Raw genomic sequence first — 19,091 nt, forward strand, 5'->3', positions numbered from 1 at the left:
CGCCCACTGTTTGTGCTTTTTCTATCCGTAAAACTGACAAAATACAAAATGAAATCCAGTGAACTTGTTTGGGCTCCTTAAAATTCACCTGTTTTTATTATTGCAAAGAAGTCAGGAAAATTAACGATGCTTTACGACTTCCTAGCCTTTCATAGTTATTGATTTAAAAGATTGCTTTTTTACTATTCCATTACAAAAAGCTAAAAATGATACACTACATGGATGACATGTTATGTACTCATCCCAATCCTGAAGTGTTGGAAGAAATCTTGTTAAAAATACAAAATTTGTTGCAAAGTCATGGGCTTCAAAGAGCCCCAGTGTTCTACATCCTACAAAAGTTGAAAACACTTAATGATTTTCAGAAACTGATAGGAGATATACAGTGGCTTTGGTCACAGATAGGCATCCCAAATTATGAATTGATACCTTTATATGATTGCCTTAGAGGTGATCCTCAATTAGATTCACCCCGAATACTGACCCTGAGGCGAAACACACATTGCTATATTCAGGAACAAGTAGTTGGAGCACACACAAACAGGATTGATAGGCATGAAAGTGTGGAGGCTTCTATATTTAACCCCAAATTCTCCAACAGCAGTGATACATCAGAAACAAAGGCTTTTAGAATGGGTATATTTACCATCTCAGCCAAAAAATACTTTAAGTAATTATATGGTCCTAATAGGGGACTTAATACATAAAATTGACAACAGGTGTTTAACATTACGTGGCACACATCCAGAAGTCATACACCTTCCATTTTCTCAACAAATGATTGAAACAGCAATACAAACAATGCCTAACTGGCAAGTGAATATCAATTTGAAACTTGTGTATGGAAAACCCTTTAAATATCATGCAATCTTTGAGAATTGGCCTTGGATACAACCCACACTTACAGCAGGTGAACCCGTACACGGGATTAATGTCTTTACTGATGCCACTAAGATGAATAAGGCCTCTATCTGGTGCCCTAAAAGAAAGGAGTTACATGTGATTGAAACACCCTTTATATCCACACAACAGAATGAATTATATGCTGTCTATTGTGCATTTCAAAAATATGAGGAGCCAATGAATATTATCACAGATAGTAAATATGTTGAAGGAATTCTAAAACATCTAGAGACTGCTGTAATAAAAAATACTGGTAACAATATATGTCAGCTGCTTAATGCTATACAACTTATGATACAGAATAGGACAGAAAAATTTTATGTTTTGCATGTTCGTTCCCACACTCTTGCCCCAGGACCAATTTTTAAGGTAATGATATTGTTGATAGTCTTTAACAATGAATGTGGAAATAGCAAGGAATAGTCATAATAAGTTACATTTATCTGCTAGGTCTTTAAGAACTTTATATGGCATAACAAAATCACAAGCACGTGAAATTGTTAAGCACTGTGCTACTTGTGTGCCTTTTCAACCCCCTTTCCATGTTGATGTCCATAACCCCAAGGGACTTACACCTAACACCTTATGGCAAATGGATGTTACTCATTATTCTCCTTTTGGAAGACAAAAATATGTTCATGTTTCTATTGATACTTATTCAGGCTTTATTTTTGATACTGCTCAAGCGGTGAGGCTGTTCAATGTTGTTAATCATTTGCTTCATTGTTTTTCCTTCACTGGCCCACCCAATGCTTAAAGACTGATAATGGTCCTGCATATATTTCGCAGGTTTTAAAAAGTTTTGTACTGAGTTCTCTATTAGTCACACTACTGGCCTTCCCTATAATCCTCGTGGTCAGGCCATAGTTGAACGTGCCAATCGTACCTTGAAAATGGTGCTCCAAAAACAAAAAAAGGGGATCTAAGGCATCCCCTTGGCATCAATTGAACACTGCACTCTACACTATAAATTATTTAAAATTCGATAGTTGTAACCTCTCTTGCAATGAAATATCTGGCAGGAAATGACAACAGTACTAGTGACACCACTAAATCAAAGATTCCTTTCTCCTAAACATAATATGAAAGTTATGTGGAGAGACGTTGACGGTGTCTGGCAGGGTCCAGGGCAAGTGCTAACCTGGGGGCAAGGGTTTGTTCTTATTTTCACAGGTGATGGAGAACTCTGGGTCAGAACGAAGGATGTCCGCATTATCCATTCAGAAGGGACAAGGCAAGCAGAAGAGAAAACACAGGCCGGCCAGGAAATTGAAGGAGCCGAAAGAATAAGAAGAAGGCACTACAAGAACTTTTAACCAAGCTGTGCCTCTTGTCGTTATCGTCAGCAGGGATACAGAATACAGCAGCAGCAGAGACAGGAAATACAACACGATGGGCCTTTGTGACAAAACCACCATGGCCCAGACTAGTTACATGGGGAGAGACAATACCTGAGGTCATTCTGCAAGGAAATGCCTCCACAGGTTTTGGCAAGGAATTTCATTTCATATCACCTAAGAACTGGTCTCAACACACTGTAAAAATGAACTTTACTGGTGTGGCTTTGGTGCCACCTATTTGTGTTACAAAAGGCAATGACACCAAAGACTCCATGTGTTTACAATTATTTAATGTCACCACCCGTTTTGATGGGTATGTGTTTAATAACACAGCACCCCTCCTTATACTGTTATCTTTTTCTCAATTTTATAAGGTTACTTACACGGGCATCTTGGGGTCACAGTGTGTTAATGACATACCTATCAGACGTCCAAGTAATTCAAAGCCATGCTATCATGTGACACCGATTAGCAAGAGCTTAGGGTATCCTCCTTGGTTATCTATCATACTTCAGAACGTCATTGTGTTGTGTTACAAAAGAATTTTATGTTACAATCCTGGCACAATTATACTAGGGAGAAAAACAATCATACTTGGGCTTTTGGCGGGTTTCCATTTCCTCAGTGGGTTTCCCTTCATGACAGAGGGGTTGAAAATCAGTTGTGGAAGGTGTGGGCAGCCTTAGGCCCATAAACATCACGTTGCAAGGGACCTTCCATGATAATATGACTGTAATCATGCATTTATGTGGGGAAGAGCACAGAATGTTAATATAACGGCCGTGGATTCAGGGGAATATAATGTCACTTGTATTAATTGCAGGATGTCTGAATGTATAGGAACCAAGATTAGAGACCAAATTATTTTTGTTATTACACAACAAAAGTTTGCCTTGGTGCCTGTGAAAAGCAAAGATTGGTATGAGTCACGTTCTGATCATATTTTTGGAATAATAGACCAAAGTAATCAATTAGCAGTTGCTAGGAAAAAGAGATGTATTTCATGTGTAGCATTAGGAATTGTTTCACTTATGGCTATCATAACTGCTTATGTATCTTTATCTCAATCTATATCTAACACAAGAAATGAAATGGTTCAAGCTGATTTTATGAATCAATTAGCTCGCAATGTATCTAAAGGTTTTCAAACACAAAAAAGGATAGATGATGAATTTTACCATATACTTGAGGGAATGAAGGAAACCATTATCAAAATAGGTGATGAACTGGATATTTTAGAATATAGAAAGCATTTAATATGTGATTATAGGTATGAATTCATTTGCCTTACCAATGTTAAATACAATAAATCCCAATGGGATTGGCAAAGAATATGTAGACATCTAAATGGGCTGTTTGGGAATTCTACTATTGCAGTGGATATTGATGACTTATACGAAATTGCTAAAGATATTGCAAGGGCAGCTGATAAGGATTTGATGCCAGATAAAACTGCCCAACATATACTTGACTGGCTAGATAAACTCCATAACCCTTTTGATAATCTTGGACATTGGCTTATGTCTCTATTGTCTTCTTTGTTGCCACTATGTTTGCTATTACTGGTCATGCTGTGTTTTGGACTGTGTTTGTTCAGGTGCATAGCTAATCAAATAAAGGACTTTGGGACTGAGCTTCATATGCTCCATCTCCAACAAAAACAAAAAGTGGGAATTGTTAGGGATCTATAAGGATGTAGAGGGCCACAGGCTGTTCAAGAGGTCTCACTGATGGGTGGAGGCCCCTCTTGGGTGCCAATCTTTGAGCAAAGGTCGCCTGGTTCGGTGCTCCATTGTATGGATCTGTAACAATCTTTAACTCCCCTAGTTATTGTATAGTCATTAGCAGTCTATTCTGGGAATGGAGTCAGATAAGTGCACAGGATGTGCATGCCCTGTCCTTGAGCACAGCATGGGCTATACGTCATTGTAACTTGAGAAAGAGTTCCTCTTATTTTACTACGTAAGTGCTCTGCTAAAAATAAATCGAGTTGCTTCCATCTTGTCTCCCACCTCATCAATGCGCATTCGAGATAGAAAATCAAGCTGGTCTTGATTCATCAGGTGATTGGGAAATCCTAGGCCCTAGGTAGGCTCTATAGCCAAGTGAACTAGCTGTGCACAACATTCCTTCAATTTCTTAAATCCCCTCCTTTCAGGGCCCCATCTAATTTGCTCTGGTTCTTCCTCCAGTAAGTTTTGTGAGGGACACATATGAGTCAATCCAATTTCTACAGTATCCTACTAACCCCAGGAACTTTCTGAGTTCCCTCTTTGTTTTTGGGAGGGGAGTTTGAAGGATTCTGGCTTCCCGCTCTGGGCCAGCTTCTTCTGCCTGTCACTGATTAGATGTGCCAGATATTTCACCTCTCGTTCCACAAATTGTAATTTATGTTTGGAAATTCTCAAACCTTCTGATCCCAAACAGTTTATCAATTTGATTGAGACCTCACTAGTTTCTATTCTTTTGTTTACCTGTCACCAGCAAACCATCTGTTACGGATCAGTAAGGATGTAGAGGGCCACAGGCTGGTCAGGAGGTCTCACTGATGGGTGGAGGCCCCTCTCGGGTGCTGATCTATGAGCAAAGGTCACCTGGTTTGGTGCTCCATTCTATGGATCTTTAACAATCTTTAACTCCCCTAGTTATTGTATGATCTTTAGCACTTTATCTGTGATTGGAGTCAGATAAGTGCACAGGATGTGCATGCACTGTCTTCAGCACAGCATGAACTCTATGTCATTGTAACTTGATAAGAAGTTCCTGTTACTTTACTACTTAAGTGGATGCCTTGTTAAAATTAAACTGAGTTGTTTCCATCTTGTCTCCCGCCTCATCAATGCGCATTCCAGATAGAAGGTTACGCTGGTCTTATTACTTCAGAGTTAGTATAGGATCCTTGCTCTTGTGGTGAGCTGAGTTAGCTGTGCACAACAATCATCTACATATTGTAATACTTGTGTCCCAAGGGGAGCTCTAAATCCTTTCAGGATTTTTTCAAGGACTTCTCCAAATAAATTCGGTGATTTTGTATACCCCTGGGGCAGGACACACCACCTATAGTGCTGCTTCCTCCCAGTCTCAGGATCTTCCCATTCAAAAGCGAAGATGTCCCTACTACTAAGGTCTAAGGGACAGGCCCAGAGTGCATCTTTTCAATCTATTACACTGAATCACCTACTGCCTTCATTTATTCTTCCCAGGATCATGTGGGGGTCAGGAACCACTGGGTGGGATGGTAGTACAACCTTATTAACTTCCCTCAAATCTTGGACTAGTCTATATGTTCCATCCCCTTTCTAGACCAGCAAGATGGGGGTATTGAAAGAGGAAATACAGGGTTTGAGAAGTCCCCTTCCAATAGCCCCTGAATCACTGGTCTAACCTTCCCTTTACATATAGGATATTGTTTTACTCTCACCAGTGTAATGGGCTCCCTCAATTTGATGTTAAGAGGGGTTATGTTAACCCTCCCCCTACTGGTTGGTCTGGCCCACACATTGGGATGAATTTATTGTTCTTCTTCCCTCTCTTAAGACCAACACATTCACTGAAACTATCCAGGTTCCCCTAGTTACCAACTCAATAGCTAATTTCATAATCAAATCCCTTCCCAATAAATTTATTCCACCTCTGGGACCAAAAGCAACCCACTGGAGATGGTCGTTCTTTGGTATTTAATCTCCAGAACCTCAGAGATGGAGACAGCAAAATTTTCACCTTTTACTCCAGAAATAGTGCAGTTTCTTTTGATAATTTAGCTCCCGGGGCAGTTGAGTCATGGACAACCTAGTCGCCCAGTGTCCACTAAAAACACCATCTCTTCCCCTTCTGGTGCCACCCTCAAATTTATCAAGGGCTCCGGGTAGGCTGTTTCCATGAACCCCTAACACTCTAATCCTCCAACTCCATCAGAGAGCAGACTTCTTGTTCAGTCTGCCTTGGAGAGCAGACCCTCATCAAGTGTCCCTCCTTCTTACACATCCAGCAAGTAAGGGACTCTCTCTCCCTTTCTTCTCCTGTCACCTTTGTACTCTCCTTCCCCTCCCTCCACTCTGTTTCTGGTTTTGGGGTCTTTTCCACTGTCCTACTGACTGAGTAACAGTTTGGACTGTCTGGACCATGAGCTTAGTCTTTTGTTTCTGTTTCTCCTCATCTCTCCTCACATAAACCTTTGTAGCCTCCTCAAGTATACTATCTAAGGGTCGATGATTCCACCTATCTATCTTTTGAATCTTTTTACTGATGTCAGGCCAGGCATTAGTCATGAAATTTAACTTCAACATTGCCTCTGTGGTGGGATCATTCATGTCTAAGCATGAATATTTTCCTATGCTGTCTCTGAATCTTTCTAAGAACTCTCTTGGTGACTCGTCCTTTTTCTGAACCACTTCAAAAGTTTTCTTTATATTCTAGGGTTTTGGGGTGGCATTCCTAATTCTAATAATAATTAATTCCCTTAGATCCTGCATATGCATTCTGTGAGCCACATTGTTATGATCCCACCTAGGGTCAAGGGTTGGATATTTTTGGTCTGCCAGTACACAGGTGGGTGCCTCTCTTCCCATTCTACCATAGCGGTCCCTCTAATCATTCCTCTCTCCTCATGAGAGAATAAGACATTCATAATGGACATTAGTTAACTCCAAGTATAAATATTTGGGCCCAGAAACTGGTTTAATTGCTCTAAGAGGCCACTTGGGTCTTCCATCAAGATTTTCATTTCTTTCTTAAAGCTGCTGACCTCAGTGGTGCTCAAAGGAGCATTCACAAACACGAAACCCCCTTGGGGCAGAGGAACTTCCCTTGAAGGGAACAAGTTTAATTGCTTTGGCTCAAGAGGTAGGTTCTCCTGGTCTTTCAGGAGCTGTTTCAACTTCCTCTTTAAGGTCCTTGGGGAGACTCCTGCAAACTGATAAGATTGCCCTTTGGGTCCTCCTTAAGGGGAGGCAGAATTGGTACAGGAGCAGGATTAGGATTAGGAGGATCAGGAGGAGGAGCCCCCCCAGCAGGAGGGGGTAGGGAAAGGAGAGGGTCCCAAGGGTAAGGCCGTATAAAGATATGGTCCCTAGCTCTTTCCCTGTCCCTCACCAACATCTTCTGCACCTCTGTCATCCAGAGTGCTGCATAGGAACTTTCCTCCTGATTAAAATGTTCGTTAGCATTCACATATAAATTTAGCTTTTGGAATATCCAATCTTCTGAGGATCCAAATTTTAGCCATGCAGTGTCACCCCGGATATCCATTCCTCCCCAGATAAAACAAGAATATTTAATCATGTTCTTCCTATCCTTTCCTCTATATTTTGGTAGTTCATTCCAATTCCGCAATCAATTGCGTAAAGGACTGTTTATAGGTACCTCATATTTTTGTGTTCTGACTGCACAGATATAGATTGTCCTTATCCCATTCTCAGGGAACCCCTAGGCCCTCACCTAGGGAATTTATGGGAGCCATCACCAAACTCCCCAAGTCTAAAGACTGAGCCAAATCACCGAGGAGGGTTTCCCACTCCTCACCAGTCACCTGTGAAGCTTTGTCAGCAGAGTGCTTTAGATGAGGTAACTGTTCTGCAATTTGAGTAGGCCTGGACTACGTCTAAACTAGAGTCCACCCTAAAGGGCCCTCACCCTGTGCCAATTACCTCCAGACCCCTGAGTGCTTACCTCTGGGTTGCACCGTACAACTTAAGTGACTGCTCTCACCCACTGGCTGGCTGTAATTTCTCAGCTTTTAGTTGTCAGAGCCCTAACAAGCCTTCGTTTTCTCCAAGTCCCTCTTTTCAGGTTTATTTGAATGACTGGGTGGCAACCTCCTTTTTGGGCTGAAGACTCTGAGAAATCTTGGATGAGCACTAGGTCTTGACCTCAGTAAGGAAGCTCCCTCCCTAATCAAAGAAAATTCCAGGCGATCCCCACCGTTGAGTGGGATAGAGACCACTTACCCAAATAAAAACTCAGAGGTTTCTCCAGGCAGAAAGAAGAAGTTTTATTCTAGCAAGTCTCATTGGAGAATTGGGCATCACCTGCCCAGGGCAGACTGGAGTAGAGAGGCAAGATACAAGCAGCAAATAAGCAGTTATATACCCTCAGACAAACAACTCTAGGAAAAACCCCCTCCTCCCTTGTTTACCTGAATCTCTTTATCCCCATTGGCTGAGGTAAGAGACAAAAGACTTTACCCAGGAATTAAGAGATACATTTGCCCAAAACAAACTTGGATTGCCTTATTTGGCAAAGATAAGGTACAAAAGAAGGGAGGGGGTGGGCAGCTGGTACAGGACCTTATTTGCCCAAAACATGAGATTTACAGGAAAATGAAACTTAGGCCCAGCTTATGCTACAGCCTTACTACGTGTTTGGAGCATAGCTTCCATTTTATATGAGAAACTTCCGGTTTTCCCACACATGACCATTTATCAATTGGGGAAAGGCTGTTATTTTGAACACATTGGCTCAGTTCCCAATACATTTGAGAAATGAAGACTTTATTAGAGAAACAGTGTAAAATGCCCCATCCCCCAAAGTTTTCTGCTCCACTTTCCACTCTAGCTTGAGAGGTCCTGAAACTGTTCTCACTGTTGCTGCTTCCAAGGCACTTCCAGACCCCAAATACTTGTGTAAAGCAGTTGTCATGAAAACATTCTGTTACTGGTTAAGGAATAAAGAAATAGATAAATGCAACAGATTAGACAAGGAACATTTAGAAATAATAGAACTCAATAAATATGTCTGATAAAAATAGAAAACATTAATCAACTAGGATAAAATAACTTATTTGATTAAAACTGCTGCAATAACTTGAAAGCAATCTGGCAGAAACTGGGTTTAGACCAATACCTTATACCACATTTTCACAGTATAATTTAAATGGCTATATGATCTTATTATTAAAGATTGTAATAAAAAGATCATGCAGACAATACTCTGGGAAGGTGGTAAAATAGATCAGAAATTTTTAGGCTCTCCAGATTTCTTCCACAAAGAAACAGTGAATTACCACAGAGAAGTGAAAATAAAGGGATAAAGCAGTTGTTCTCCTAAGACATTTTGAGAGGATTAGACAAGTTTTCAGGGTTTGAGGTTTGGTCTGAGTGAAGTATAAGCACCTCTATGTAGACTTCATTGAATCAGTAAATAGTAGGCCCTGAGGAAGCAGATAGGCCTTAAGAAATTTCTCATCCTTCACCATTCACAGCTTCAGGAAATTTCACCTCAGGAACTTTTACCTCACACACTTTTCTCTAAAGAACAGTAGACAGCTGAGTGAGGAAGATGGAAGGACCCCCTGCTGTTTCTGGAAGTCAGGCCTAGTAGTGTTAGTGATTCCTGGCTGTGGCTGTGGGGGAGGAGGAGCAAGCACAGGCCTGGTGGGTGTGGTACCACAGGGAGGGAGACTATTTTTAGGAGAGTGTAGAGGGGACTACCTGAAGATGAGCCCCAAGACAGAATTCAGAAAACAACAGTAAGAAGGATGTGAGGCCTAGGGCAACATTACCTACAACTCAGGATTAAAACTTGAAAACAATAATGTTAAGCTGGTAAAATAAAGTAAGATAAATTAAAAATAAAATGAGTAAGCAAAGGAAAAAGAATCTGACCAGGGATAGCTACTTGGTGTAAAAGATCTGGGTTCATATTGTGTGGGATGCCACTCAAATTTAAAAAAAATAAAACACAGAGGTATCCAAGGAGAAACAGAAAGCTAATTTATTATTATTATTATTTCAAATCTCGAGATTCTGGTGTCCCTCCCCGGTATGCTCTGATGAAAGATGATAGAGTACAAGAGCTAAGAACCAGATTAACAGGTAAGTTCACCCTCTCCCAACTGTTCACTATTTGACTCAGAGTCTCAATGTACCATAGAAAGTGAAAACAAAACAAGGAACACAATACACATATCTATATTTCTTAGTTTGCTGTAGTAATACCAAAGAAGCAATTAAAAATCTGTAGTCAAGCTAGACACTGTACTGTATAGCCAGGTCACCATGACCTAAATATAGCAACAGGTCTATCAACAAAATACAGAGGGGTTTCAAGGGTTTAACAATGGCATGTGGGTTGGGGAGAGACACCTGGGGGTGGATTCCCGTAAATCAGTTGATTTCTAATAAACCTAAACTTAGGCCTGTCAGGCTGCTATGCCTTCCTTGAGTCTAATAGAATTTCTATTTATTCTTCTAAGAAGTTTTCATAGACCCTCATCCCACTCAGCCTTATCCCAAACCTTAATTACACTGAGGAGTCTTCACTGGGACATCCCATTCAATATTCAGAGGAAGATAATGAAGTCAAAGAAAAGCCACTCCTGCACTAAAAAGTAAGGTCAAACAGTCACAAGTCCAAAAAGAAATTTTGGAAGAACTTAAAAAGGAATTCAAAAATCAAATAAGAGTGAGAAAATTAGGAAAAAAATAAAAACAATCCAAGGAAATTATGAAAAGAAAATTAACCAATTAGAAAAAAAAAATCCTAAGAAAGAATAGAACTCCTTGAAACCTAGAATTGGGCAAGTAGATTTTTGTGGTCTAGGGGCGCTGGGAACCCTGAAATGCAAGGGTACAAGGCATGAGTTTGCCTCAAAAGAATTCTACCACTGAAACCTTCCAGTCAAAGTAGTGAGTTTATTTATGATGTCAATACAGGCAGGCCAGACTCCTGCTGAGTCTGTGCATTTGACAGGGACAAGACTGATACTTTTATAGGGAAAAAATATTGCAAGAAGGTTTGGATGGGATCTAAGAGTGGAAAGTAGTTTGGGGTGATCTGGGAGGTAACAGAGAAAGGGGGTCTAGATGGGATTGAGGGGTGTTGAGCAAACTAATTAAGTAATCAAAGGGCTAGGGTAGGCCAGTTGCCTTGGGCAGAGGCACCAGTGATCTGGGCTACTGAAATGAAGGAGAAAATTCAAGGATTGGGTCAGAGGTAATAGAGAGTGAAGGGCTGGGCTGGGTCATCAGGGCCATAGTGAAAGGACTGTTAAAAGGATTCTACTGGGATGAGCCTGATGCCTCAGGCAAATGCCAGGGATCTTGGTTCAGAGGCTGGGGTTGAAATTTGTGGGAAAGTTCAAGGGAGAGGGGCAGATCCCACACCCTGTCAGAATGGATTCACATTATAAGACACCTAGATATAATAAAACCCACAAAAATAGAAGAGAATCTGAAACATCTCATTAGAACAACAACTAATCTGGAGAAGAGATTGAGAAGAAACAACATAAGAATTATTAGACTGCCTGAAAGCTATGATGGAAAAAAGAATGTGGATACAATATTATAAGAAGTTATTAAGGAAAATTACCCTGAAGTTCTAGAACAGGAAGGTAAAGTAGAAATAGAAAGAATCCACCTATCACCACCTAAAAGAGACCCTAGGAAGAAAACTTACAGGCATGTCATATGAAGCCAAGTTTCAAAATTCCCAGGTTAAAGAGAAAATATCGCAAGCAACAAGAAAAAAAAACGAAATTAAATACTGTAAAAAGCAATCAGGATTTCAGAAGTTGTAGCAGCTTCTACCTAAATGCCTGCAGGTCTTGAAATCTTATATTTCAAAGAGGAAAGGAGACGGGATTGCATCAAGAATAATTTGTCCAGCAAAGCTGAGTATGATTCTGAATGGAAAAAAGGGATATTTGATGAACTGAAAGACTTTCAGATATTTATAACAAAAAGATCAGAACTCAATGGAAAACTTGATATAAAAGATCCAGAAGAAAAACTCACTGATATTAGTAATTAGTATTAGTAATGGTATTGTTAAAACTTTTCATTGTTAAGGTAGTTTGAAAGAAAGGTTGGAGCTGTGTTGTGTATGATGAGGGGATTCTGAAAAACAAAATTTGATAGGGAAAGGCAAAAAAGGAGAAACCTCATAAAAATGGGGCATGCAAGGAAGAACTAATACAGAAGAAGCAGATGGGAGTGGTGGGCTGGTAATATTGGAACCTTACTCTCATCTGCATTGAAGAGAAAAGGACATATATATCTGAGGTTTAGAAGTCTTCTGAACTTCTAGAGAGGTAAGAAAATTGGGGAATGTGGTTGGGGGAGTAACTTTTAGAGGGCATACTAAGATTAAGAGGGTGGGGTAAATAGATGAAGGGAGGGGCTTTTAGAGGGGAGGGTAAAGGAAGGAAAATAGTGAGTAAAAATAAGATGGAGGGAAATTCAGGGATAGTAATTATGACTTCGAATATGAGTGGGATGAACTCACCCATAAAATAGAAATGGCTAGCAGAATGGATTAAAAATTAAAATCCAACAATATGTTGTTTACAAAAAAGACATTTAAAAATGAGAGGCAAACACAGAGTTAAAGTAGAGGGTTGGATTAGAATTTATTATTCTTTAGCTGATGCAAAAAAGGCAGTAGTAGCAATTACGATTTTAGATAGTTATGGCTAAAACAGATAATAATTGAAAGAGATAAACAGGGTAACTAACTACATTTTGATAAAAGGTACTATAGACAATAAACCACTTATACATATATATGTATATATAGTGCCTATAACATGTATATATGTATAATGTAAATATATAATAATGTAGATGTATAATATTGACATATATAAGAAAATGAGTCATATTCCAATTGATAAATGGTCAAAGGATACGAATAGGCAGTTTTCAATGAAAAAATCAAAAAATTTCTAGTTACATAAAATGTTCTAAATCATTATTGATTAGAGAAATGCAGATTAAAACAGTCTTGAGATATCATTTTACACCTACCAGATTGGGAAAATGATAGAAGGAGAAAGTGACAAATGGAAAAATTGGGACACATTCATTGTGGAATTGTCAACTAATTCAACCATTTTGGAGAGCAACCTGGAATTATGCCCAAAAAGTTATTAAATTGCCTATACCCATTGATCCAGAAATACTTGGTCTATATTTCCAAAAGTGATAATGGAAAAAGGAAAAGAACCTACATGTTCTAACATATTTATAGTGGCTCTCTATGTGGTGGCCAAGAATTAGAAATTGAGGGGATGCCCATCAACTGGGAAATGGCTGAACAAGTTGTGGTATATGATTGTGATGAAATACTACTGTGATATAAGAAAGGATGAGCTCAACAATTTTAGAAAGACATGGAAATATAACTCTGGCTCTGGAGTCAGGAGGACCTGAGTTCAAATCAAACCTCAGGCACTTGACACTAGCTGTGTGACCCTAGGCATGTCATTTAACCTAAAATACCTAAAAAAAATTGGAAAGACTTGTACAAAAGAAGAAAGAGAAAAATGAGCAGAACCAAGAGAACACTGTGTATTGTAACAGCAATATTATTTTAAGAATGAATTTGAGCAAATAAGTCATTTTGTCTGTTATAATTACCCAAATTAACTATAAATGATATATGAAGAAAGATGTTATTTGCATCCAGAGAAAGAACTGACAAATAGAAGTATGTATAGAATAATTTAATATAAATATGTATATGTAGTAAGTGTATATGTATATATAGTATGCATATATGTATATGTGCATATATTTGTGCATATATGTATATTAGATATGTGTGTGTGTGTGTGTGTATAAATATATATAAAATGTCTAATGGTAGCCACTTCTTTAAGGCAAAAGGGTGAAGGAAGAAAAAAGAAAAAAGTAATTTACATGATGATTTTGATGTATATTTGAAAAAAATAGAAAGTTGTGCATAGTAGACTTTCATATTCATGTACAAACATCTCTTTGTCTTGTACTATGTTATGGAAATCCTTGTTTTATTCCATAAGGTTTTTTTTAAGATCATATTGCAAAAAATTTAGAAGAAAACAGATCATATACTTCTCACAGCTATTGGTAAAAGAAATATTCTCAACTGAATAAGAGATGGAGACAATTACCAAAGAATAGATACACAACTTTCATTACTTGAAACTGAAAAGCTCCTATACAGATAGAATTAATATACCTATAATAAGAAGGGAATTGATCAAATAGGAAAAAATTCTTTTCATGTAATTTCTCTAATAAGAGTTTGATATACAAGATATGTAAACAATTAATACAAATATATAATTAATAGCTATTCTTCAATAGATAAATAGTGGAAAGATAGGAACAACTGCTTCTGGAAAGAAAAATGGCAAAGTATTTAAAAACCATGTGAAAAAGCGTCCTTGATCACTAGCAAGAGAATTAAATCAAAACAACCTTGAGGTTTCACCTAACATCCTGCAAATTTGCAAAAAACGATGACAATGTTGATAATCCATGTTGAAGGCATTGTGGAAATATAGACTCAGTAACAGTTTGTTGGTGGAACTGTGAAATGGCACAACCATTTTTGAAAGCAATTTGGAATTATACAAATAAATTCACTAAAATATCCACACTCTTTGAAGCAGAGACCGCATTATTGGGTTTATACTCCAAGGAAACCACCAATAAGAATACTATATGTCATATGAGATGACTCCCTGGGAGGGAGAGGAGGGTTACATTGACTACTATGGTGATGTAAGAAACAGAAAATATCAGTAAATATTTATTAAAGAAAAGAAAAAGAAAAACGCTGACAATATGTGCAATATTCCACATCATTAAGACCTACTTTGCAATGGAATGGAGGTGATTGTCATCTCATAGCTTATTCTTCATAACTTTCCAAATTTAATTTTCTCTTTGATTAATTAATTAATTAATTTTTCTCTTTTTGTGTGTGGTTGTTCTCCATTTACATTTTTGAAGTCATTGTATATATTTATTTCTTGGCTCTGTTTACTTAGCTTTACATCAGTTCATGTAAGTCTCTTTATGTTTTTCTGCATTCATCACACTTTAATGTCCCATTCCATTTATGTACCACAAAGAAAAAAGATGAGGTGTCAGATCCCAAAGATGTAAGAATAATATTTTAAAGTGTGATTTCACTGAGGGGGCAAGGGTAAGTGATTTGAATATGAAAGACAGACATACAAGTAACTCTCTACATCTTGTTTTCTCTTGAGTGAAACTGTGTTCAGAGCTTACTTGGTAGTGGTCAAGGCTGGGGTGAGAAATAGAGGTTTTATCTCATAGGCACATAGCAATTAAGCATTCAACCAACAGACTTGTTTTAGTGACTGTCATGTGCTCCATGCTAGACACACTGATGCATAACAGTGGAGTCTCAAACTAGTCCAACTGTTCTGGAGAGTAATATGGAACTATACCCAACTGTGCAGGCCCTTTGACCCAGTAATATTGCTACAGGGTCTATAAACCAAAAAGATCAAAGTAAAAAGACAAAGGCCTACAAGTATAAAAATATTTACAATACTCTTTTTGGAAACTGCAATTGGGGAATGGTAGAAGAAGTTGTAATATAAGAATGTGATGGAATACTTTTGTGTTATAACAAATTATATAAATTATGATAAACTATTTATTATTCTAAATGATAAAGTTTAAAAAAAAATCTTGGAATACCTATATGAACTGCTGCAAAGTGAAAAGAACCAAATCTGGAGATTGAATGATTTATTCAACAACAGTCATATTGTAAAGAACTCTTTTCAATACAGTCATCTTCTTAAAGAACAAAGGCTAAACAATAATCTGTGAGTAGTAGTAGATGCCTCCTGGGCACCCAATGTGCCAGTTTGAGTTTAGCAATGATGCTATTTCTTCTTCTTCTTCTTCTTCTTCTTCTTCTCTTCTTCTTCTTCTTCTTCTTCTTCTTCTTCTTCTTCTTCTTCTTCTTCTTCTTCTTCTCTTCTTTCTTCTTCTTCTTCTTCCTCCGCTGCTGCTGCTGCTGCTGCTGCTGCTGCTGCCACCGCCCTGCTACTGCTTCTGCTTCTTATCTTGCTTCTTCTGTTTCTTCTTCTTCCTTCTTTTTTCTTCCCTCACTAATACGGTCCCTCTCTCCACTTGGGGTGTCATACTGTTACATGTGGGTGCTGTGTCCAAAGGAACACAATTTCTGCTCACATAATTTTTTTCCTTTTTTTTTGGCTTTTAGGCAATTGGGGTTAAGTGACTTGCCCAAGGTCACACAGCTAGTAAGTGTCAAGTGTTGGGTCTGATGCCAGATTTGAACCCAGGTCTTCGTGACTTCAGGGCCGGTGCTCTATCCACTGTGCCACCTAGCTGCCCCCTGCTCACATATTTTTGAAGGGCTAGATTTAAATTTTTTTTTGTTTTGCTAATTTATTTTTCTCAAAAAGCTGGGACAATTTACTCTTTGCCCTGCACAGTTTTCATTTATGATTTCTTAAAATACAGCTCTGAAAAAACAGGCTTTGAAAAAATGGAGCTACTTGAACACACTTTAAACCCAAGTCACTACGGCTTTCATTAAATGGCCAATAATAGGTCTCAGACTTATTGCTGATTGTTTGGGTTTTGGTGGCTGAAAGTGAGTGTAAGTTAGCAATTGTTTTCTGTTCTGGCCAGAAACTTTGAGAGTCTTCCCCCTCCCAGACTGATTCTTTCCTGATGGCAAACTAGGCCATCTGTTGTCTCCATTCTTACTTAGCCCCTAATCATTGAATGGGTGTTGCCTTAGACAAACTGAGATCTGGGAAAGACCTTAGTTTAAAAAGGCCAAGGTCACCCACTGCATTCTAGACCATCACCAGTCATCTTGACTTTTGTCTTGCCACTGGACTCCAATGACTCTGGAGGAGAAGTGAGGCTGATTACTTTGTGCAGCTCTGCTTCACTCAAATTTAATTCATACACCTGTCAAGACATCATGCTCATGATGTCCTCTGTCCTCTTCAAGAATGAAAGACAAACAACAGCAAAGGATATAAAATGTGAAATGCTATGCATCTCCAGATAAAGTAATGACGGAGTATCATTGAAGCATATTTTTCTTCTTTCTTTTTCTTTTTTTTTCAGAACATGGCCAGTGTGGAAATATCTTTTCTGTGACTATAAGTGGTGGAAAAATGGATATCATATTTCTTGCCTTCTAAGTAGTATGTAACAGAACACAGGGAAGGAGAGCATATGCTCTAAAATTTAAAAAAAAAAATTAAAAGAAAAAATGGGTATAATAATTCCTGACAGATGTATTAGGATTGTTGTGAGGGTCAAACTAAATAATGTGTTTTGCTGTGCTACCTTCTGTATTTGTATTTATATGTGAGGCAGCTAGGTAGCATAGTGGATAGACTGCTGTGCCTAAAGTCAGAAAGACTCATCTTCCTGAGTCCAAATCTTGCATCAGACACGTAATAGCTATGTGACCCTGGGCAAGTCACTGAACCCCTTTTGTCTCAGTTTCCTGCTCTGTAAAATGAGTTGGAGAAAGAAATGGCAAACCACCCTAGAATCTTTGCCAAGAAAATCCCAAAAGGAATCTGATGAGTTGGGCATGACTGAAAAATGTGAAACAACAATAATTATCACATGGTTGGTAACATATTTAGTAATATGGCTTCCTTTTCCTTGCATATACCATTCATAGGGAAGATGGGGGTAAGTGGGAGAAGGCTCAAAAGCTATCTTGTGGATATTGATGCTTGGGCACATGAGAATACATATTAACTGGATTGTACTGTGCATACTCTGAGCCAGCAATATTATTTCTAGATTTATACCCTCAAAGAGATCAAAGAAAGAGGAAAAATATTTATAGCAGCTCTTTTTATAGTTGCAAAGAATTGGAAATGGGAAATCAATTTGGGAATGACTAAACAAAGTATATGGAGTCTAAATGCAAATTGAAACATACCATTTTGGGGGCAGCCAGGTGGCACAGTGGTTAGAGCACTGGGTCTGGACTCAGGAGGACCTGAGTTCAAATTTGGCCTCAGACACATAACACTTTCTAGCTGTGTTACCCTATACAAGTCACTTAACCCCATTACCTAGCCGAAAGACAGGAAGAAAGAAAGAAAGAAAAAAGAAGAAAGAAAGAAAGAAAGAAAGAAAGAAAGAAAGACAGACAGACAGACAGAAAGAAACATACCATTTTCACTGTTTTTTGTTTATTATGTTCCAATTTTTTCTCCTTCCCTCCCTCCCCTCCACCCTCAACAAAGATTGTAAGCAATCTGATAGAGGTTATACATATATAATCATGTTAAACGTATTTCCACATTAGTCATGCTGTGAAGGAAGAAAGATGACTGATGTAGAAAGAAGTATAAAGCATGTATAAATGAATATGCTATCTGCATGCAGAGAAAGAAGAGGTAAATAGAAGTATGTATAGAATGGTGCATCATAGAATTATGTAGAATACACAGACATATACACACACATATAAATATATACATGTATACATCTATATATATATATATTATATATGTATATATATGTGCGCATACCTTCATATATATACCCATATATATACACTCATGCATGTATGCACATACACATACATACATACAAACATACATACACACCCTTGTGTCTAGTAGTAGACATCTCTAGAGTGGGGAGGAGGAAAGAAAAAAGGGAGCAAAAGAAAAAAAGAAAGTTAAATGATAACTTCATTATGTAGTTAAAGGAATAACAATTTGCACATAATAAGTTTGTAGTTTCATGTACAGTCATATTTTTTTCTATTCTACTATGTTGTAGAAATGCTTGTTTTGTTTCTTAAGTTTCAAATAAAACAGATAAAAAGTAAAATTTTTAAAAAATGAAAAAAGAAAAGAAAAAATAAAAAAGGGAAGAGGAATACATTGAAAGGAAGGAAGACGAAAATAGGGAAAATTATCTAATATTAATTGATCTTGCAAATGGAAGTCTTAAATACTTGGGGGATGATGCTTAATTGAGTAATTTTAGTTTTTGGCTTTCTAAGTTTTTTTTTTTTAGTAATTTCAAGATCAATGCTTTTTCTGTATTTGTACATGAAGTTTTTATATCTCAACAAATG

The sequence above is a fragment of the Phascolarctos cinereus genome, unplaced genomic scaffold, assembly GCF_003287225.1.
Source record: "Phascolarctos cinereus isolate Bilbo 61053 unplaced genomic scaffold, phaCin_HiC Scaffold_3;HRSCAF=262, whole genome shotgun sequence".
In the NCBI taxonomy this organism is placed as follows: Eukaryota; Metazoa; Chordata; class Mammalia; order Diprotodontia; family Phascolarctidae; genus Phascolarctos; species Phascolarctos cinereus.